The sequence below is a fragment of the Hermetia illucens genome, chromosome 4 (genome assembly GCF_905115235.1).
Source record: "Hermetia illucens chromosome 4, iHerIll2.2.curated.20191125, whole genome shotgun sequence".
Lineage (NCBI taxonomy): Eukaryota > Metazoa > Arthropoda > Insecta > Diptera > Stratiomyidae > Hermetia > Hermetia illucens.
The window spans coordinates 25,127,120-25,150,616 of NC_051852.1; positions in this window are offsets into that span (position 1 = coordinate 25,127,120).

Sequence of the window (23,497 nt, forward strand, 5' to 3'; positions counted from 1 at the left end):
CGGCCAAACGATCATCTTGGAGACGCTTTTGCGAAGAGACTAACTCTCTTGATGCAACCTCAAAGCTGAAGCGGATTCTGGTCAAAGAACCTAGCCAGAAACTAGGTTATTTACGTTTACAGAATGGGAAGTACACAGAAAGCGATGAAGAAACGGCAAACCATTTGCTTGAAGTACACTTCCCAGGCAGCATTCAAAATTTAATCTCGGGACCGACAGGTGCATACAGCCCTCAACCAAGAGACTGGAATCTGGCATGCAAAGTAGTATCACTGGAGCGAGTGAAATGGGCATTTAACTCGTTCCATAGATACAAGTCTGCAGGTCCGGATGGCATCATCCCTGCGCTAGTAATAGAGGGAATGGATGCCCTGGGTCTACACATTCGGAATATATATCGTGCATGCCTAGCACACGCTTATATTCCAATTAAATGGCGGGATGTGAAGGTTTTATTCATTCCCAATCCAGGAAAACCCACCTACACAGACGCAAAAAGCTTTCGACCGATCAGCCTAACGTCCTTTCTGCTAAAAGGACTAGAATGACTAGTAAATCGGTTCATAAGGGATACACACATTCCTAAATGGCCACTTCACCATTGGCAACACGCTTACCAGAAAGACAAATCCACGGAGACAGCACTTCATGAACTTACGGCAAAAATTGAAAAGGCGATGTCCGAAAAAGAATACGCCTTAGGCGAATTAATGGACATCGAAGGTGCCTTCAATTATGCCTCATTCGCGGCAATTTGTGATGCGGCAAGACAGCATGGAATCGAACCGCTGCTAATCAGTTGGATCCTTCACATGTTAGAGTGGAGAAAAATCCACGTATCGGTCGGCCAGAAGTCTGTTGAAGGAGGATGTCTCAGAGGCTGCCCACAGGGAGGGGTTCTCTCTCCACTGTTATGGCTCTTGGTAAGGAACACCCTGCTGTGGCTCCTGGAGGACAAAAAAGTCTTCGCGCAAGCATTTGCGGACGACCTAGCCGTAATAATTACCGGCAAGTTTGCGGACACAGTATATGACCGCATCTGCATGTAATCCACAGTTGGTGCCTCCGCAATGGACTCACGGTGAACGGTAGGAAGACTGGACTATGGATGGATGGATGGCTCCTCACCTCTTGATACTACCTAGGATCTAGGTATTATATCAGCTAGGGGGTCGGAACTACTTGTTCGACACCTCGGAGACGCCACTCCCTGTATCGTAAGCGATCCCTTAAGGATCGTTGACGACCCTTGAGGGCATAAGTGTGTTAGGTTCAGTGAAGAACAAAGCGTCCTATCTTTTATACATTGAACAGCAAGTTGATATACATGTATCGCGACTGGGAAGTTCTAGTGAGAGAGAAAAATGCAGATGCTGTGGCAAGGGGGAAGCGAAACGTCCAGCTGGAAAACATTGAAGCAGATGAGAAATCTCAGTGGTAATAGAAGCCACAGATCTTCAGCATTCCTAGATAGTTCGACTCAGATAGATACCATCAAGGACAAACATGGTATCCCAGCGCCATAGAAGAATATACCTAGTTTTACTTGTCCACACTGTAGGAATGTCACGTGAACAGCTGGGAGGAGAATCATAAGAAATATTTAGATTTTTTTATTTCTTCACATTCGTGACTCACATAAATCTCAAAATAGTGCTTATCAATCGTTTAGGAAAATTGTGTACAAAAACAAATTACTATAGAGCGGAGCAAAAACCAACGTTGTTTGTCCTTTTTTTGCACATAATTTTCTCGAAACTCAGAGACTACGAAAGTTGATAATTCCGTGTTCAAAAGAAAGTTGGGCGACTACTGGCTCGTTTAAAAATTCAAGCCCATAGTAATTCATCAAATTTCCTATCCAAATTGTCAACCTAATCTCGTAACCCTGTTACCTCCCAAATTAACTCATTTTCCCCACTATCGTCGTGACAGATGCAAATTGTTTCTGCCATCAAACTCTTTTAAATTATTCAATCCCAAACGATATTGTTTTCCCAACACTTACCGGTGTAAACACAACTTGGACTGAGATTTTCAGAAAATCTTTTTCATCCAAGTCCCATGTGGCCGGTAAAAATTTTAATCAAACCCCTGTCAACTGTTCGGTTGTGGGTCAATCAATCAAAATCATTTACTGTACCCGAGCTGGTGAATGAGTTGTTGAATTGAGTTGAGTAAACGACGGAATTTGCATAGAGTGGTGTTGTCGCTCGTTTGGTGGTGTTTTGTTGTCGCTGGGTGTGTCAAAATGGCACTTTGCTTGATATCCTGCATTTATCTCAATTTCGCATTGAAAATTACCCCGTGTCGTACAGAAAACAATCTTAATATTCAGCCAGGGGTAGGTGTCTCGTAGATGGGAAGAGAACTTCTTGTAAATATCGATTCCGAATCCTTTGGGTTGGGAAGCTCAATACCGGAATTCAAGTTTGACTCAATTACGACCGTCGGCATCTCTCAAGGACTCCAGTAATATTCAAACAGGTTATCTATAGTCACCTCAGAATAATCCAAATAATAAAGCAATATCAAGCCCATTCCTACCACGTATCCAATCTGCGACAAGCACATAAATTACGTGGAAACTTTATAAACGTATGTGATTTGATGTTGTTGTCGCCTTGCTGTGGCTTCTGTTACTGTTGTTGTTGGGTGACGATTGACTGACATGTCAGCACTCTGAGCGTTAACTTGGCATTCAGATCGTACTCTACCTTCATAAGTTTGGTACATAAACTACAGGAAAAGTGGCAGCGAATTGGTTTAGTCGTTAAAGTTGACTTTATCTTTACAGTTTAATTGAGATTTAATTGTTAGTTACCAATGAAACAATTTTAGTGGAATGTCGGAGCTATTGGATTTGCGACATCATAAGAAAACGCTTATAGTTTGTTGACCTTCTTTGTACCGAAGGAAGGTTTAGATTTTTCTGATGGGCCGTAATTTTCCCATTTTTGAGGTTTTGTGTAAAACAAAACCTTCCTCAAATCGGTTTACTGTCTGCCTGTCCGTCTGTTTTTTTACAGAGGTGGAAGGCATCGAAAGCCACAGCCCCTCACGGTGGTTTGAGCCCACTAAAACCACATCTCCTCTGCCGCTATGCCCCACAGAACTATCTAGATACATTACACCCTGGGGGCGGCTTAAAGCCCTATCGGCTTAAAGCCTCGGTGAGAATTGTTCACTCCCTATCGCTTTTTTGTAAGCGCTCTAATCTTCAAAGCTCCTCCTGACTACAACTTGTGGAATGGTCGTTTCCACTCGTAAGGGTTTTGTCAGGAGAAGTTGAAGCTGTTCCCTGTCATTTGCAAATCTCCGACATACGAAGATTATATGCTCCAGGTCGTCATATTCGTTTATAAACTCAGGAAAGAAGGGATAATCGGCATGTTCGAAACGGTGTGAATACCTGCGGTATCCACCATGTCCAGTTAGAAATTGGGTCAAGTGGTAGTGGACGTCTCCATGCCAGCGCGTAATTCAACGCTAGATATTTAGAATCAGCGTGTACTTCCACCTCCCCTTATGAGAATTATCCCAACGTTCGTGTCAAACCCTGATTGTGCGCGCTCTTTCTTCTCGTCGTCGATCTTGGGCCTTATTGTCGCTACGTGCTTTTCTATTGTATAGTGTTCGGATCCCGCAGTGATCTGCCCAGAACTGAGCAATTTAAATACCTCGGGTCAACGCTATCAGCCAATGGAGAACTGCCTTATGAAATTACTTCACGCATTAACGCAACCTGGATGAAGTGGCGTTCCGCAACTCGTGTCCTTTGTGATCGACGTATCAACGAACGTCTCAAATCTAAAATTTACCGCAATGTCGTCTGCTCAGTCGCTCTCTATGGTTCTGAGTGTTGGCCAACTATAAAAGACAATGAACGGCGTTTTGCGGTAATGGAGACGAAGATGTTACGTTGGACTAGTGGCGCGACACGTTTAGATCACATCCGAAATGAGGATATCCGCGATCGCTTTGGGGTTGCACGGATCGTGGAAAAGTTGCGAGAGAGGCGTCTTCGATGGTATGGTCACGCAGTTCGTGCAAACGAGAATTCACTTGCCAAGATTGGTCTGAACATCGAAGTCGATGGTAAACGACCAAAAGGCAGACCTAAGCAACGGTGGCTTGATACGCTGGATGAGGATTTGAAAGCCTCGAGATTGCACCCAGATCAGGCATTCGATAGAGCCAAATGGCGAAGCCGATCACGACGAGCCGACCCCGCTTTTGAATGGGACAAAGGCTGAAGAAAAAGAAGAAGAAGTGTTCGGACCTCGCAGCCAAAATATCAATGGGCACCATTCCCGCGACTACAAAAGCTACATCATCTGACGTTGTTCGGAATGCGCTAACGACTTTTAACGCACTCAGACGATATACTGAAGATAATTTTCTCTTATACGCCTGAACATTAACAGCTTTTGTCTAAACTGGTACTGCATAAAGTAAAATGGATGAACACACTCTGGCTGGCATCAGCCTCCTCGGTGGTTTGGGTCATCCAATTTTGGGCATATTGCCAGTTAACACAGCTACAACTTCTGTTGCTATCTCGCTCGCGTCGCTCAAGTGTTTCTTCAAGGTCAAACGATGATCCAGCATAATTTTGACTCTATCACATGCTGCCCCACACGAAACCGTAGAATTTCTTTCAGTTTATGGTTAATCGGCCGGCGCGAAAATCATATTTTTGTGTGAACATGCCTCCTGCTTCTTCTACAATTGGGAGCAGCCTTTTGCATATGATACGCTCCAGTAACTTTCCTATACTGTCCAGCAAACAAATGGGACGATGGCTCTCCAGGTAGTTTACCAGTCTTTGGTAACAGCGCCAAAATTTGCCTTTTCCACTGAGTCGGGAAGACGCCCTCTTCCCAGCAGGTATTAACAGTGGAAACGAACCCCTCTAGTCTTGCTTTTATCGCCACATTCAAAACCCCCTCGGAATTCCGTCCAGCCCCGAGTGCCTTTTTGGCCTCCACCTTTTCGCTGGCAATGGTAAGCTCATCCTTTGTTATGCTTGGGTTATCCGTTGTGTGCTCTCTTTCGACCGTAATAGCGAATTTGCTTTGCTGTGGGAGTAGAGTGGTCACTATTATTCGCAATAGAACTGGGCACTTGACCAAGATCTTTGACTCGTTGGGAAATTAAAGAGTAATCAGAGATTATTGAGGAAAGATGTCATCGTCCATTGAACCCTTGTTCGTCCTCCAGCTAAAGCCACGTTACCGATAAGAAAAAAACAAGTCAAAAACGGGAAGCTAGACTATTCAGATATGAAAGGTTTTGTGTATTTCTTGTGCAAAAATATTTGAGTACAGAACTAGCATGTCAGACTACTTACTTTAGTGTGATATTGGTATTTATTATTTTTGGTTGGAGTAAATTTACACCGAAGGGACGAATTTGAGTTACTGTAGCTTTGTCAGTATAAGTACGATTTTGACCAAACTTTAGGATGTCATTCTTCGTGCAGTATTCTACATTATTGCTCCAGGGGTTTCTAGGTAATTTGCCCGAAAGATAGGGATATAGTATCATACACTTAATTTAAGTTTATATTAGTATGGAGAGCAAGCTTTATGATTTTTTCAGTTTCCCGTTGGGTGGTTTCCGAACGTAGATCCGTGAAAAAAATTATCAATTTCGATAATGAAAGATATAGATAAAGATAAGATCGGCTGCGGAAATTACTAGTCTAGGCCTTTAATTTGATACCACATACACCTATATTTGGTGCAAAAAAATTGCACTCCCCTTAAACTCAACGTAGAACTGACTGCAATATCGTGTCAATGGTTAAAGTAGTTTTTGAGAAAAGTGCGTGTGACAGAGAGACAATTCTGTGCTAGAACAAAGCAGACACTTCAGTGGCAGATCTAGGTGAAAGTATGAAACGCAGAAGGGCGACTTATTGCTAGAATCCAAACTAGGCGAAAACAAATCACCTGCACAAAAAAATTAGATCGTCGTTGGGTGAGGCAGCAGAAGTAGAATTACAGATTAGAGGTGGATGAAATTTTCCAAGCTCTTCGATCTCAGACAGGAATGCAGTCAGTGTAGAAGACAGATAAGTCTAACTTTTGAAATAGTGAAAACAGTTATCACTGCCAGCTAGTCCGGGTCGGTAGGGTTGTCTGTCAACCTAGGAAACAGATATCTGTAAAAAGATGCTTCAGGTGCATGGAATTTGGCAATATGGCGAAAAAATGTATTAGTATAAACATTTCCGGTGTTGAGAAAGGCGATCAACACTAGGCATATGTGAGGTTCTTACAGCTATACCTGAACAACTGGCAAGCGGCTAATGATCGGCTCCGACAGATGGTATTTGAATAGAAAATCGGCGTAGTCGTTGTCCGCGAGCAGCACAAAGATATAGATCAGTAGAGTTGGGGTTGCCGATAAGAGCGGACAGACGGCGATATGGGTATGCGGAATACGAGCCATAGAAGGAACCACGAAAATCATCATCATAAAGGAACAGCATTTCATTTTTACACAATGGAAGAAGAAGAAGCTAATAATAATCCCCAAGCCATACAAGCCTTTGGGTGAAGCTTTCTCCTACAGTCCGATTTTCTCCTTTTTCTTAAACCTTTGTTACGTACACAAACGAGGTCGACTCATCGTGATCAGTTTCGTCATTTAGTTCTATCAAAAGTCTGATTTAAGTGCAATTGTGAGGCTTTCAAATTCCCATCCAGCGTATCAAGCTACCGTTGTTTCGGCCTACCTTCGAAGATGCCTCTCTCACAGTTTCTCCACGATCGATGGAGCCCCATATCGATCGCTGATATCCTCATTTCGGATGTGATCACAACGTGTCACGCTACTAGTCCAATGCAACATCTTCGTCTTTATTACTGCAAGACACCGTCCATTGCTTTTTTATAGTCGACCAACACTCAGAGCCATAGAGAGTGACAGGACTGACGACAGTTGATATTTCGATCACAAAGAACACCAGTTGTGCACCGCCACTTCATTAGGTTGCGCTAATGCGTGAAGCACCTCGTAACGCAGTTCTCCATTGACTGACAGCATTGACCTAAGATATTTAAATTGTTCAGTTTTGGGTAGGTCACTGCCGCTGACAAATTACTTGCAATTTCCAAAAATGAAGGCCGACTCTCCGAGAATTAGATCAGTTTTCGAAAGGAGGGACTGATGCAGTTAGCCCGAGACTAACACAACTAAGTCGATTTGGGTAAGACGATTCGCCGTATTTCCCAAAGTGCCCAAACTCAAAGGGCTACATTGGAAGCAACGACTTGGGAGCACTTAAAAGATGAAAACATCATGCATATTATTGTCGCACAAAGGACGGATGCCTATGTTCGTAGTCCTTACAGTCACTTCTCGTTTGACTTATTGAGAAAGATGTCAGATTCCCAACATTTGCGAATACGCCAACAACAACTCTGCAGATACTACAGGAACTACATGAAAAAATTACAGTTTTGTTCGCCTGCGACCAGATATAGTAGCGACACTCAATTGTAGGTAATCGACCACCAAATGAGGATCCCTTTTTGGGCCGATATCAGAGCTTGTCACTCACATCTAGAAGGCAACTTCTGAACGCGATATGGTTAGTCTGAATCGAAATTCAAAGTCAGTCAGTTGAAACTGACCTTGTAGCAGGTCGTATACTCCATGACGAGCTAGTTAAATTCTAGGTAAATTGTAGGTAAAATTTGCAGAAGTCTACCAACCTCCCCATCACATTTCCAAACGAAGTAATGTTTGAACCCAGCTTAGCGTTCAGATTACTTGTCACGATCACAAGGTCACCTTTACGGAGTCTCTCCAGAACTATATGTAGCGGCAGCAACCCCTGCTCTATATCGGCACTCTCCATTGTTGTGAAACACTGCAAAATTATAATACTCCTTAACCGAACCGTTTTTGGCGAAAGAAATCAGAGGTCTGAGTTAAAATTTTTAAATCCTGTTGTACTGCATACAGATACTGACACTTAACTATAGAGCCACCTTGCAGGAATTGATACTAGGAAATTTTTGGTAATCCTTGGTCCATTCTGCTTGCGACCCATAGGCTAGATAACTTTGGGGGTACAGTAATGACCAGAAGTTCTGAGTTGGAAATAATGAAACCAGTTGAGTACTAACTAATAAGAGAGCTGCTTCATATCCTTCATATCCCTTAAAAACTAAGTGGCCTGCTAATTTGTTTGGAGTACTGGATACGGCCAACTTGGACTCCAGGTTGCTCACATTTCATTACAAGCCTGAAATGATTTAAAAACTACTTCACAATAATTTCCTGACTAGATCTAGATTTTGATTTCGAACCTTTCGCCTCAATGATGAGATAGTCTCTGCAGATTTTTGACGCAAACCTTTAAAACCTCAGTGATAGAAACCACAACACAAAATCCCAAATACAAATCACCAGCACACCAAATCACTTTAGTAACTGAAATTAATCCGTTACACATGAATTCGAGGCCTCGACTACTGAAGAAGTCACCAAGAAGGACGGTTTCATATTTCAAATCTGTTTGAGGATCGCGCGCTCGATCATAATCTTGGGTAGTCATTTGTTGTCATGTCACACAGAAGTGCATAAGAGAATCCTTTTATGACACAGAAATTCCGACCTTTAGCCGATGCAAGTACAGACCAGACAATGATCTCTACAATGTTTTGAGAAGGAAGAAGATCTTCAAAAGAGCATCCCGAGAAAGCTATCATCTTACCCGCGATCGAGAATATTAAGAAAGACGGAGATGAATGAAAGTGAACCCAATGGGAAATGGATTCGATGGATTATGGGAATGGGCGAAAAATCAGTGGGACATCTTGGAACCATGACCAAAAACCTATTAGCATTTGTTGAATGAAGGGTACTTTATTGCTGGTGCCGCATCTGAAGTCGACAGAGGTTTCGGCTATGGTTGCATTCAGTACACATTTATTAAAGTGGAGCCAAGAAAACTTAGATTCTGTCAAAGCTACGAGTTGAAAGTACCCAGATAGATCGAAGCCAGTAAAAGGAAGCATCACAATTGAAACTCAACAGCTTTCCAAATGGGTGACCACAGCATCCTCAGCACTCTCACCCTCAGCATCCCACATTCCGCCAAGAAAGTCTAAGAAACTGATCCCATGATGATCTTGGAGGGTCTATTAAAGACAGTAATGCTCATGCGACAATATGCGGCTTATCTAAGTCGGATCTTTTGGTGTGGCAAAGAATATGATAATTTCGTGACATTAATCCAGTTAAAGACTTTGAGGACTATCATCCGTTTGACTGTTCTGGAGTTGGGGTATGCGCGGCACGATCCACAGTAAGTGGCATTTTAGTTAAAGGACATCACGATATATGTTTCTGTATGGGACGCAAGCCAATGTGACGCATTGCAATTTATTACACGCAGAACATGAATACCGCGTTACGCGGGGACCATCTATAGTAGGCCGTAATCATGGACTAGTGTTATCACAAGCTGAGATGGTCGGTGGCTCTGTCATGTGTGGCCTATCGGGGCCTGGCTTGTTGCCGTTTCATTGATGAAGTGTTCAACACTGGTCTAATGACATTTTTGCGATAAGTGTCTTTTCGGTCTGTCAATGGCAATTTCCTGTTGCCCAAGATCATCATTCATCTGCTCCTCTGGCCAACGGAGGAGATCGTTGATCTTCAGCTGGACCGTGATTTATAATGGTTGTCATGGCATGTGTTGAATGCCGAGATTTACTATGTGTGTGCAATATCGTAAAGAAGCAGCATTTAGTAATTTTATTAATTACTTGAGACGTCCATTTACTGATAGCAATCATTAATTTTCATTTTTGCGATGCATTTTGTGAAATCGCAGAGAAATGTTACAAAAGACATTGTGTGTGTGGCGAATGTCTGCATGCATATGCGGGTATCAGTGGTAGCAATGTCCCATATCGCTGGAGTGGTTTGAATAAAAGACAAGGCTATCTCGTGATTGACAGAAGTAGGCCAATGGTGATAATAAGCTCCGTAAATTAATTTCGTGCATGCAATTTTGTATAATCTGACAAAGAAGCAGTAAAAAAATGTCAGCAGCAAACCTTATTTAAGACCTGAACAACTTTTAGAAAGAAAAATTTCCAGTAAAACTACCAGGTCCGCTAGAAATTTGTTTCTTTCCAGCACCTGTTCCGAACAAAGCTGGTCCAGTATGGTCTACTATAGACAAAAACAGGAGTTGTAGCACCGACAAACCAAGATATTGTATTATCTTTAGTTGGGGCATTGGTCCACTCCGGCAAGGACCCCTTAACAAATCTCCGTTCCTTATTAATAAATCTGGACTGCCAGTCTTTCTCCCACAAATCTTAGACAGTGGAAGAATACATGATCTGGGTCGTTTGGGACTCCATCGCAATTTGGATAGTCGGAATAGGTGTCCAGTTTAGACCTGTGCAGGTACTGGCGATATCCTCCGTACCCCGTGAAATTATAATTAGCATAGAGGTATACCGTGGCCCTCCCAATGTTCAGCATCATTTTTGCCAGTGCCATACTTGCAGTAGATGATTTGTCACAAATATACTGCACTTGTTGCCTGTAACTGCGCGTAATTTAGCTTCCGGTGCTTAGTGATGAGAACCGCCTCCGTTTTTTCCTCCGCAAGTGTCAGACCAAAGCTCCCTAGCCAACCCTCAACTGCACTGATTGCCTAGCTTGAGTATAACTCAGCATCTAGGAGATGCTTTGCAACAACATCCAGCGCTATGCCGTCAGCGTAACCCACCACCATAGCTTCCTCCGAAAGGAGAGCATTAAGTACATTGTTTTGTATGATGTTTCACAGTAGTGGACCCAATACGAAGCCCTGCGGGACACCGGCGCAAACAACGTACTACGGGGGTCCGTCGTCAGTGTCATACCAGAGCCTGTGGCGCGGCAGGATCTGCAACATTCGAAATTTATTTCGGATGTTGCGGATGCGGACGGGTAGATGGCGCTGCACTCCGAAACTCTCCACTCACTCGTTTTCTGAACGCACCAGGGGAGTGGAGAACCAGCGGTAAAAAAATGCCGTTGGTTGGGACAGTAAGGACCGCATGGAAATAAGTCGGTCTCTTCTGTTTCCAACCACGGCGGCGTTGACATGAAGTGCAAATGTCCGGTCGAACAGTTCGAAGTTTACTTTAAAAAAGTCAAATATTTAAAAATAAAGTTAATGTGTACAGAGTTTTGAATTGCTGATGTTTGTTTTGATGAAACTTAATATTTAAATATACAAATTTTTATTTATTGCCAACGAGGAGATAGAAACATCATAAGTAGCGTAAGTGCTAAAGTGGTGACCCCGACGTGATAGAAGAGGGACAGGAGTAGTCGCGACAACGATCAGCAACAGCCCAAGGATCTCAAGTTCAAACCTCCGCCCCGGTGAAAGGAATCACCCGCGACTGCTGATCGCATTCACGCCAGCCCGAGCCGGGAATCAACAGATCGGAGGAGCTGTCCGGCCGACATCCGCCCAACTTAGGCAGCGGCAGGGATCGTCTTTTTGTACCCGTCGCAACGGGCCGGCCGAAAAGCAGCAGCAGCAGCTGAGCCAACGCATTCCGGAACTCTTGCTTCCTTACAGCCGACGAAGCGCCTACGGATACGCTGCGCCGAGCCCCGGCCAGTGGCCCACCCCGCCCGATGAACAGTTGCTTGCCGATTTGAAAATTCTGGTGAAAGAGCAAAGCCAAACAGCAGCTACGTGTTTTAGGAACTCAAATTAAATTTATATATTCCAACAATGTTCATTTTCAATTCATCCATCTCTGTCAAAATAATTGTTTGCTGAAATATTATTTAAAGAAAAAAAGTGATAATAAAAGTAAAATCGCTGCAAGAGACGGCGTTGAAGTGTTTCGCATCGCGGGTTCTACATTTCCTTGGTGTTTTTGGTCTGCGCTGGAGAGCGTCCGCTTCGGTTGTTGTTTTTCTCGTTTCGTGCGTGCATTTGTGGGTGCGGCCTGCCGTGTCGGTGTAAAGTTCACCGCGTTTCAGTATAAACTCACCGCGTCTGCATCTCAATCTCGTACTTCTCGGTAAGAAAAATGTCGTTTGACAATAAAGACGCGGCAGGCCCATCGGACCCACAAGTGACCGCCCTCGCCGTACGCGTCCCTCCGTTTTGGCGGCGGAACCCCGAGCTGTGGTTCGTGCATTTGGAAGCACAGTTCCAAATGTCCGGCATCACATCGGACGCGACCCGTTTCAACTACGCGGTGGTCGGCCTGGACGAAGAGTCCATACTTCTGGTGTCCGACGTAGTGAAGTCGGCATCGTACTCGCAGCTTAAGAGCGAGTTGATCAGGCGCCTGTCGGCAAGCGAGTCGGCAAAATTAGACCACTTGCTGGCGGGTTTAACGTTGGGTGATCGAACTCCCAGTCAATTGCCTCGTGAAATGAGGCAATTGGGTGGGAGCAAGATCGGCGACGATCTGATCAAGTCGCTCTGGCTGCGTCGGCTCCCGGAGGGCACCCAGGCGATCCTAGCCTGCGTCTCCGGTTCCTTGGAGGAACTAGCAGCGACGGCCGACCAGGTACAGGAGGTGTACGTTCGCCCAACCATTGCGGCCGTTCAACCACCGTCGGATGAGGTCAGCGACTTACGGCGCGAGATCGCGGCCTTAACTGCCAGCGTGGCCGAGATGCGGGCGACGTTGGACGCTCAGCGTTCGAGTGCCAGGTCGCGAGCTCGCTCACGGTCTGCCACACGAAAAGGGCGTTCGGGTAGCAGGTCGTCAAGACAGCCTGCGGACCAAGGTATTTGCTGGTATCATCGTAACTTCGGAGATAAAGCGACAAGATGTACGCTACCTTGCAAATTCGCGCCTACCGCAAAAAACTAGGTCCGCGGGGGGTCTTGGCGACGGCCACCCAGAGCGCAGCGCCACGTTGCCTAACTATTTTCGACCCCCTCAGCAGGCGCAACTACCTCGTCGACACGGGTGCGGAGGTTTCGGTTCTTCCCGTACCCCAGCATCATCGACAATTTCCACAACCCCTCAAACTGGCGGCAGCAAATTCCTCCCGCATCACTACATACGGGTACAGGCAAGTGGACGTGAGTCTTGGCTTGCGTAGGACGTTTCCGTGGCGTTTCATCCTGGCGGATGTCAGCTTCCCCATATTAGGCGCAGACTTCTTGTGTCACTATGGGTTGCTGGTGGACTTGCAAAATAAGTCCCTTATAGACCCCACAACCAAACTAAATTCGTCGGGCCAAATGGTATCTCACGCTGACAATAACCTTTCCGTTCTTTTGGAAGACATCTCCGACTCTCGTGTTCGGACACTCCTCCAAAAGTTCAGCCAGATTACTACCGAGTGTAGTCTCTCGACACCAGTGAAGCACAATGTGCAGCACCACATAAACACTACTGGTTTCCCGATTTTCTCAAAGGTGCGTCCTCTACCACCCCAGAAACTGGCTATCGCGCGGAAAGAATTTGAACAACTTGTTCAACAGGGTATCTGCAGGCCCTCAAACAGCTGTTGGTCTTCCCCTTTACATATGGTCCCTAAGCCAAATGGCGAATGGCGTCCCTGTGGGGATTACAGAAGGCTAAACGCACAGACTGTTCCTGACCGATATCCGATTCCACTCATCCACGACTTTGCGCATCACCTCGCGAATTGCCGCATCTTTTCGACCTTGGACTTAGCCAAGGCATACCACCAAATCCCAGTAGCTCCTGAAGACATTCCAAAGACGGCAATATGCACACCCTTTGGACTCTTCGAGTTCACCCGAATGACTTTCGGATTGTGCAATGCGGCGCAAACCTTTCAAAGGTTCATTCACTCAGTCCTGCGAAACCTCGATTTCTGTTTCGTCTATTTGGATGATGTTTTGGTCGCTTCTTCTACTGAGTCTGAGCACTTAGCCCATCTCGAGTGCATTTTTCAACGTCTCCTTGAGGCCGGTTTAGTCCTAAACGTTGAGAAGTGCAAATTCCTTCAAAAACAGGTGAGATTCCTCGGCCACTCCATTTCCTCTGAAGGAATACAGCCCGACCCAGACAAGGTGCAAGCAATTACAAGCTTCCCGCGTCCAAAAACAGTGAGGGAGTTGAGGAGGTTCTTGGGCATGCTAAACTTTTATCGTCGTTTCCTGCCCAAGGCCGCCCATCACCAGTCCATTTTGAACGCGTACTTGTCTGGCCCCAAAACAAAAGACACACGAGAGATTGTGTGGTCTGAAGAGGCTGTCTGCGCGTTCAATAAATCCAGACAGCAACTGGCTGACGCTACACTTTTGGCATTTCCTCTACAAGATGCACCCCTAGCCGTTTTTGTTGATGCCTCTGACATCGCAGTAGGTGCTGCCCTTCACCAAAAGGTGGACCAAGTTTGGCAGCCGTTGAGCTTCTTCTCGAAGCAGTTGAATCCCGCTCAACGGAACTACAGCACCTACGATCGCGAACTGCTCGCCGCATACCTGTCCATCAAATACTTCCGTTTCTCCCTAGAAGGCAGGCCGTTCACAGTGTTCACGGACCATAAGCCTCTCACGTTCGCTTTGAAATAGAAGCCCGACAAAGCGTCCCCTCGTCAGCTTCGACACCTGAGCTTCATAAGCCAGTTCACGTCAGACATCCAGCACGTGTCCGGGAAGGACAACATTGTTGTTGACGCTTTGTCTCGTGTCTCCGAAGTTAACATCCCCGCCTCTCTCGATTTCTCGGCTATTGCCAAGGCGCAAGTGGATGACGCAGCACTTCAGAGCCTCAAGTCCAACCCCAAATACAAATTTCGGGAGTTGCCCATCTTCGGCTCAAACCTCTCGCTCTGCTGCGAAGACTCGGAAAAGGGACCTCGGCCATACATTCCGGCCACATTTCGCAAGGAAGTGTTCCACGCAGTTCACGACTTGGCGCACCCCGGCATCAGGACAACAAACCGGTTAGTCACCGGAAAATACTTCTGGCCCTCCATGAACAAGGATATCAATTCCTGGGCCAGAGAGTGCATCGCATGCCAGAAGTGTAAAGTCTCCAGGCATGTAAGGAAAGAAGTGGGCTCATTCCCCCGCACTACCAAGCGTTTCCACACCATACACCTCGACATAATAGGGCCTTTGCGAGACTCGCACGGTTACAAGTATTGCCTCACAATCATCGACAGGTTCACGCGGTGGCCTGAGGCAATACCTCTGAAGGACATTACGGCGCAATCTTGTGCCGAAGCCCTCTGCCGAGAGTGGATACCTCGCTTTGGCGTCCCTGCAGTGATCATCACTGACCAGGGAATGCAATTTGAGTCCACCCTTTTCTCCGAGTTAGGCAAACTCCTGGGTTTTAAACGCCAGCGGACTACTGCATACCACCCGCAGTCCAATGGGATGCTAGAACGTTGGCACCGGACGCTGAAAGCCGCCATTATGGCACGCGACGACCCGTCCTGGACTCAAGTCTTGCCTCTCGTCCTACTCGGCCTTCGTACAACCCGCCGAGAGGAATTTGCTGCCAGCCCCGCGGAGCTGGTTTACGGGGAGAACCCAAGACTCCCAAGCGATCCGGTCTTCGACAAGAGATCGGGTCTCACGGAGTCGGGGTTGGTGCGTCTGCTGAGGGACAATCTCCGACGCATCAAAGCGCCACCACCCACTCGACACTCGTCCATACCTGCTTGTTCGCCCAAGGAACTGGACACGTGCACGCACGTGCTGATCAGGACGGATGCCGTCCGGAAGCCGCTGCAGCCTCCATATGAGGGCCCGTACCGCGTTCTCGAGCGGGGAGAACATTTCTTCCAGCTCGAGATCGGTGGTCACAAAAAGGCGGTCTCTTTGTCCAGGCTGAAACCCGTGTGCGCCTCGAAGCAACGTCGTGTCCGCTTTGAGGTTTAACGGCGAACGAAGTTCGGGGATCCGTCGCCGAAACCCCCTAGGTTTCGTCTGGGGGCGGAGTGATGTGGCGCGGCAGGATCTGCAGCATTCGAAATTTATTTCGGATGTTGCGGATGCGGACGGGTAGATGGCGCTGAACTCCGAAACTCTCCACTCACTCGTTTTCTGAACGCACCAGGGGAGTGGAGAACCAGCGGTAAAAAAATGCCGTTGGTTGGGACAGTAAGGACCGCATGGAAATAAGTCGGTCTCTTCTGTTTCCAACCACGGCGGCGTTGACATGAAGTGCAAATGTCCGGTCGAACAGTTCGAAGTTTACTTTAAAAAAGCCAAATATTTAAAAATAAAGTTAATGTGTACAGAGTTTTGAATTGCTGATGTTTGTTTTGATGAAACTTAATATTTAAATATACAAATTTTTATTTATTGCCAACGAGGAGATAGAAACATCATAAGTAGCGTAAGTGCTAAAAGCCTCCTTTCAGATAAATAACTATCGCCGATAGCAGCGAGATAGGTAGGAATACCAACTTTCGCTAGGGATTTCCATATTAGATTCCAATTGGCCAATATCCAGCGTTACTACTACGCATCATATACCAAGCCAGTAACCAATTTGATGCCATCAATCGTTGATCTTACGTTACGAAACCCATACTGCCCATCTGAAAGGCCGTTTTGGTTCTCAACAACCAGCAGTAATATATTATAGATTACCCACAGTAACTTTTTCCCACAGTGTCTAGAAAACATACGGGTCTCTGTAAGGGTAGTTCACCTGGAGGTTTACCAGACTCAGGCAGAAATACCAACCTCTGTCGTTTCCATGCCGCTGGAAATATCCCTTCGGACATCCACGCTTCGAACAAGTCAGTGAGCATTATTCGGTACTCTATCCAGGCCCGGGGCTTTGTTGTCTCCTATTCTACCACAGATCACCAGCAGCTCGTCTCTGGTGACTGGCGGAATTCTCGTCACATTCAGAGGTGGCTGTAGTGTGTCGGTGCCCTCCTCTTGCCGGGGGAATAACCTCTGGTACAACATGTGATCTGCGGAGATCAACGGTCTCTGAATCGTCCGATCACGATTCTAGAAGCATTCCCCCACGGGTTTACGTCCGCTTCTGAGCAGAGCTCCTTAAAGTTTTTCGGGCTGCCTTATAGGTCTTTTAGGCACTCTCCTTGCACATGATTGATTCTACCTACCGCCCCCTGAGCTGCTCTTGTGGCTCGGTGCCAGGCTTACCGAAGCCTGGCGAGTTCACTATTCCATCAATAGTTTTGACTTCTACTGGGGAAAGAGGACTTCCTAGTCATGAACGTGTCACATACTTGGCGATGCATTAGACTACATGGACAGCTCTTTCTATAGAGGCGTCTGCTTTATCAGGTTGGTCTAACCACCCCTCTATGAAGGTCTGCATCTAAAGCTTTTGCAGACCAGCCTGAAATCCCTGTTTGAGTAAACCTCATTTTCTCATTAATGGCAGGAAGGTTATGATGATTAACTCACTAGTTAGCTGTGAAATACAGGAACTTCGACGAAATTATGAAAACGACATTTATCATTTGCACTCTGCACTCATCTCTTTGGGGCATTCAGTCCGAAAGCTGTGGACGTAGCGATTATTAGCGAACAGAAAAACAGACATCGCGAAATGGGCCGCAGAGAAATGTGGAATGTTTGCAATTTGGACAACAGAAAGGTCGGGAATCGTGGAAATAACCCTAACACATGGTAATAAATTTGTAACAGCCAAAAACAACGGGGTTCCCAAGGGTGAAATACAAGCCGGTGTTATATGAACTAGTACTGCGTACAAGTGCCCATCGCCATCATGGGAATTTCAGCGGTCTACTAAGTGGGGAAGTAAAAATCGAACAACGGAGAGCTGATAATGCTAAAAGCATAGCTCCCAGGGCGAAACGTGGATTGGTACCCACGATGGAGCATAAAACCTGGGAAACGCCAGCTGAATCAACACCAACAGTTCTACTACCAAACTCTATCTCCACCTCCACGTAGTGACCGCTGGAAGCACTTTCTTAACGAAAAGTTGCAGACGAAGAAGGATGAAGGCGAATCTCCCGCGCCTAAAAACGAGACCAATTGTATCAACTGGTTCTCCGGCTTGCGGGTTGGGTAGGACTCACAACCCTCCACGGAAAGCAACTTGTTATAAAGGCACAAAAGGAGCCTCGGACTGGACTGACAACACCAGGACGAACCCGACCGCAAAAAATGGAATAACGATTTGCGCGTTTTCTCAAGGAAGGTGTGCTCCCTGTACAGCTGCCAAGCAGCTAGCCGATATTATGTCCCAATATAGGGCTGATGTAACCGCGGCGCAGAAGATGCGTTAGACAGGGATCGGTTTCCTGGAGAAGCCACTACACAATATATAATCTAGTGGCCATCCAATAATGCTCGGAGTGGGTTTCTTAGTAAGCCAAAAAATGAAAGGTGTTGTTATCGGCTTTGAAAACATAAGCAAACGGCTACGTACTCTGCGCTTGCGAGGCAAATTTAGAAATATAAGCCTCATTAACGTTCACGCCCTTACAGAGGAGACTGCAGAGTCGGAGAAGGATACCTTCTACGAGGCAGTTGAGCGGACCATCCAAGCCTGTCCCAGATATGATATCAAGATCATACTTGGAGATTTCAACAGTCAAGTAGGGACGGAGCGGCGATATGTCGACCCCCATAGCTTACATAGGGATACCAATAATAACGGACTGTGGATTATTCAATTAGCAGTATCACTACAAGCGGTTGTTGGAAGCACCTGGTTTGGGCAGACGGTCCACGGACATACGTGGACCTCTCCAGATGGGACCACTTTCAACCAAATTGACCACGTGCTGATCGAACGCCGCCACCTCTCAGCCTTGATGGATGTCATAATTTGTGGGGGGGCCAATATAGACTCGGATCACTAATTCCGTGGCATGGTGCTCCGGGCTCGAATAACAACACCACCTACAATCCCTTCTGAAAATCAGGTGAGAGTTAACACTCAAGTCATGCATACCGGACAATGCAGCGCGTTCAAAGAACGCAGGTACGAGCGGAGAATTATTACAAACTCCGTCGAGCGGAGAAGTGACTTCACAGACATAAAAAGGAAGCCTGAGAGAACCAACAAGTCAAAAAGTGCAGAGAACAATCGCATCAGGTGCGGAAGTTTTACTAACAAGGCACCAGCATGAAGTCTTATACACTTCGATCCTCATCCTGCCGAGACAAAGAGGGAAATCTTACTTCCGACAGAATGGGCATATTGATGAACTGCTCCAGAACCAGAATATCGGCGAGTTGGAAGTCCCGCCAACTGAAGACGACGGACAAATGCTGTCACCATCAAGTATAGAAGAAACAGTCCATGCAATTCATCGACTTATCGAATCGTAGGTCGTCAGACAGAATTACCGCCGAATTGATTAAATGTGGAGGTGACCAATTACATCAAGCGGTTTATCAACTGATGCTCATGGGAGATATCACACAGTGCAGCAATTATAGAGGCATCACGTTGCTGAGTATCATCTATAAGATATTCTCCGCGATCTTGCTAGACCGGATAGCCCCATACACCAGAACATCATTGGCTCATACCAAAGAGGCTTCACTCCAGACAAATAGGGAACAGATCAGATTTTCTCTCTACGGCAGGCGATGGAAAAACTGTTGGAATATGAACATCAGTTGCACCATCTTTTCATCAACTTTAAAGCCACCTATGACAGCGTAGCCAGGGTAAAACGAAATTGATAAGATTGACTACGTTGACTACGAGCAATGTGCGAGGCCAGATCAAAGAAGCAGGATCACTCTCAAAACAATTCAACATTAACAACGGTCTGAGACCAGTGGATGCCTTATCATGCTTCCTCTTTAACCTGGCCCTGGAGAAAGTGATTCACGATGTAGATATCAATGCAAGAGCCACCATCCTCTTCAACTCCACCCAACTACTGGCCTACGCTGACGATATTGACATCTTGGGCAGAACAGCCCGAGATGTACAGACTACCTTCATTCAGATCGAGCAGGTGGCGGGAGATTTCGGGCTGCACATGAACGAAGGCAAGACGAAGTACATGGTGGCAGCGACAGCGCCAAAAACCAAAGAACGTACAAAATCGAATCGCACTGGTCAAATGAAAGCAACTTAGATAGAAGACTACTACCTTTGAGACCGTTGAAAATTTCTCCTATCTAGGGTCGAAAATCACAACCAATAACAGCTACGACGATGAAATTCGCGCACAGTTGTTTGTAGCCAACAGAACCTATTTCAGCTTACAAAAACTGTTTCGCTCGAAACGTCTGACCATAGGGTCAAAGGTATTCCTACTCCTTATGTATTCCCGGAGACCTGGGTTCTTATCAAAAAAATTAGGAACTTTTGGATGCGTTCGAGAGAAGAATTCTTCGAAGAATTTTTGGGTCACTTAACCCGTATGGATGAGGATGATCCAGCTCGAAAAGTCTATAAGGGCAAAATCAACGGTAGGAAAAGGAGATGAGCAAATCCTGCCTGAGATGAAGCGATGGCCTAGGTCAGGACATCAAATAGCTTTTAGGAATGTCGAATTGGTGGACTCGGCGCAAACCGGGGAGTTCCATACTAAGGGAGACCCAGACCGCAGACCGGTTGCTGCACCTTCGATGATGATGATGAAAATGTCTTCATTGATCACATTCCCTATATATGCATATAAATGATCGCTGATGATCCCTCGATGGGGTATAGTGTGTCAACCATGCCTACGCGCCGTCGTAGCCTGTTCACTGAAACGTGTTTCAATTCTCCTCAGAGCTTTCTGAGACGTTCGTACCTCTCCTCTACTATTCTGCGGTAAGCCCGCTTGTGACGACTCATTCATCGTTCATCTGGGGAGAGTGGATTCCTCTGCATAACATAGCCAGCAATGGAGTTGTCGTTCCTCCTGAATGAGTAGTCTATCCACTGCTACTTCCGATTTCCGGCCACAACGCCCATAGATAACAGGCTTGCACACCGACCAAATTCTTTGTTCAAAATTGTATTAGGCTAGGGTAGTCCGATGATACGTCATTGACAAGAATGAAAGGATATGCTCATTTCTTCATTGCCTTCCCTCTCATCTCCACTTACTCGAGGAGGGCGGTGAGACCCGAGTCTGCAAGGGGCTCATCTGAAGTGGCTCTTACCACAAAGCTTCCCCGGGAATTATCTGGTACTAGTTAAATCGGAATGGCCCTCTGAGAGTTGTTCCAGCCAGTTGAATTCATGGAGGATGCGCTCTCAGCCCCCGGAACTTCATCGCCTTCTTTCGCTCTCTCCCATTCACCGTGCTGATCGGTATGTCTACCTTATGACCTTCTTAAGAGTTTCATGAGCCCCTTTATACAACTTCATGTCGTCAGCTATCTCAGTCTTTAAAGATACTTTTATCATTGTTGCTTGATGTGATTCCTGATTCGTAAGTTTAACAAACCACGATTTAACATTGATCAAAGAATTCGATCAAATACGCAGCTTTCAAGATTCAAACTATCCGGAACATGATACATTGAACACTATTCAGCTTATCAAAAGGAAATGACAATTACCCGTCGTATCCAAACAATATGTCACCTCAGTTCTTCTTTGCTAGGATAAGTACGCAAACTGAATTAATTCTTAAGTTAACATCCTGCTCACTGGCAACAAAAGGCTTAACTCACGTGTACGAAATTTGTTAATTACAAACTCGTCGAGTAGTTGAACTCCAAAAAGACGCTCGTGTTATTTCTTTGACTCTCACCAACAATACGACTTTCTGCCAACATCAGTTATTGTTCCTTAGAGACAAACTTGGCTAATTGCCATTTGGCTGACACAGCCCCTCCGGGACTTTTAAACATTTAATTGTTTCCCTCCTTTGTTACACGAGGATGAATACTGTGAAACAGAGCAACACCAGTGTACTTTGTAAGGTATCTGGGAATGATGAAAGAAAGAGTTTTGCAAGTCTTCCGGGAGCATTTTCACCTTGATGAGTTCTGATGATTCCTTTTTTCCATTAGCCAATTTAAAATTTTCGGGTTTATATTAAGGACTCTTCATGCACCGCATGTTAGCGTATATTATTCATTAAAAAGATGTTATTGTGTTAGCGTTAGTACTTGCAAACTTTTCCTGAACGGAATGCAACATGTTAGAGTTGTTGGAGAACTGCTATTCCTACACCAAGAAAGTTGATGTACTGGTAAAGATTTTCCGAATCTAAAATTGTTCCAGAATACCAAAAAAGGCTTTTATCAGTTCAAAAAATTCCTTCATCAACTGAAGAAGAGTCAGGGAAAACCTCAAATTAATGATTCGTGAAAAATGTTTATCCGAATATTCAAGGAAAGAGGACTACCGCTTGGCACTTGTCTTGCATACCAAATTCACTTTTCCAGACACTTGAATGTTCTTGCAAATCTTCCGACAGGAATTTTCTTCTTCTCCCGATTTTCGATTTCTCATCCCCCACGTACTCTGTGGCAAATTGATATTTTCAAGATCCGACAAGGAGAAACCTGCAAAGGAGAAGAGTTATTTATGTTCGCCCGGGGGTTAGGAAATATGTCACAAATAGGAAAAACGTTCTTCTTATTTATGTGACGCAATTTTCATATTGCATCCTATTTGTCTCGATGGTTTTCCCCAGGCCTGAGTGAATTGCTTGCTACTTAGGCAGGATAGGAACCGTAGGAAGCAGCCATTTGTTCAGGACATGAAATCAAGTACGTTTCTGATTCAGTAACGGTTTGCCCAAAGGGGGTGACAAATACTCGGTTATATAGTTTACTCTTGGGATTAGCTAATGCAAGGGTTAACATGTCATCAAATTAATGGTAAAAGGGTTGTGAAGGTAATTTCGATAAACAGGAGACTATCAGATGGGATGGGGTGGGATAGGGCTAAATTGCAATTCTCTATGGACACTTGAGTGTAAGCGAATGCTTTATTTTTATGGTAAACACATTCGATATTTTGGATTGTATTGATTAGTATTTTGACCACATCAAGTAGGTGCCTCCAGGGCCAATCAAATCAAGTAGAACTTTTCGGAGAACGTTAGAGCTGGTAGACAGCATTAAGAAATTACATACCATTATCCTAGTTTACTTGGCAATATATGCGTTCACATATACGACGGGTAAATTTTTATAAAACAAGTCTTGAAAGCCCCCTCCCCCCTTTAGTGTGCTATTGTCATTTAGTATTTTGGTTTGCAGCAAATTTACACGGAAAAGGCAACTTTGAGCTACTGTAACTTTATCGGTAATAGTAAGATTTCGATCAAACTTGGGAATACCAAGTGTCATGTTTTTTTTTCAAATTTGTCGGTTGGGTAGTTTCTGAGAATGGGTCCGTTAAAACAATCATAACTTTCGACCCAGGCACTCCGCGCCTGATCCAACAAATGTGAAACAAAGACCGGCTTCGAAAAGTACTAATCGAGAGCTTTTATCTGACGCCCAACATCACTACATTCGGTGAAAAAAATTGGACACCCCCTTTTGCATTTATGTGGACCCCCATTCAGTTCAACGTACAAATATGTAACTGTACTGCATGTGTGGGCATTCACAGGT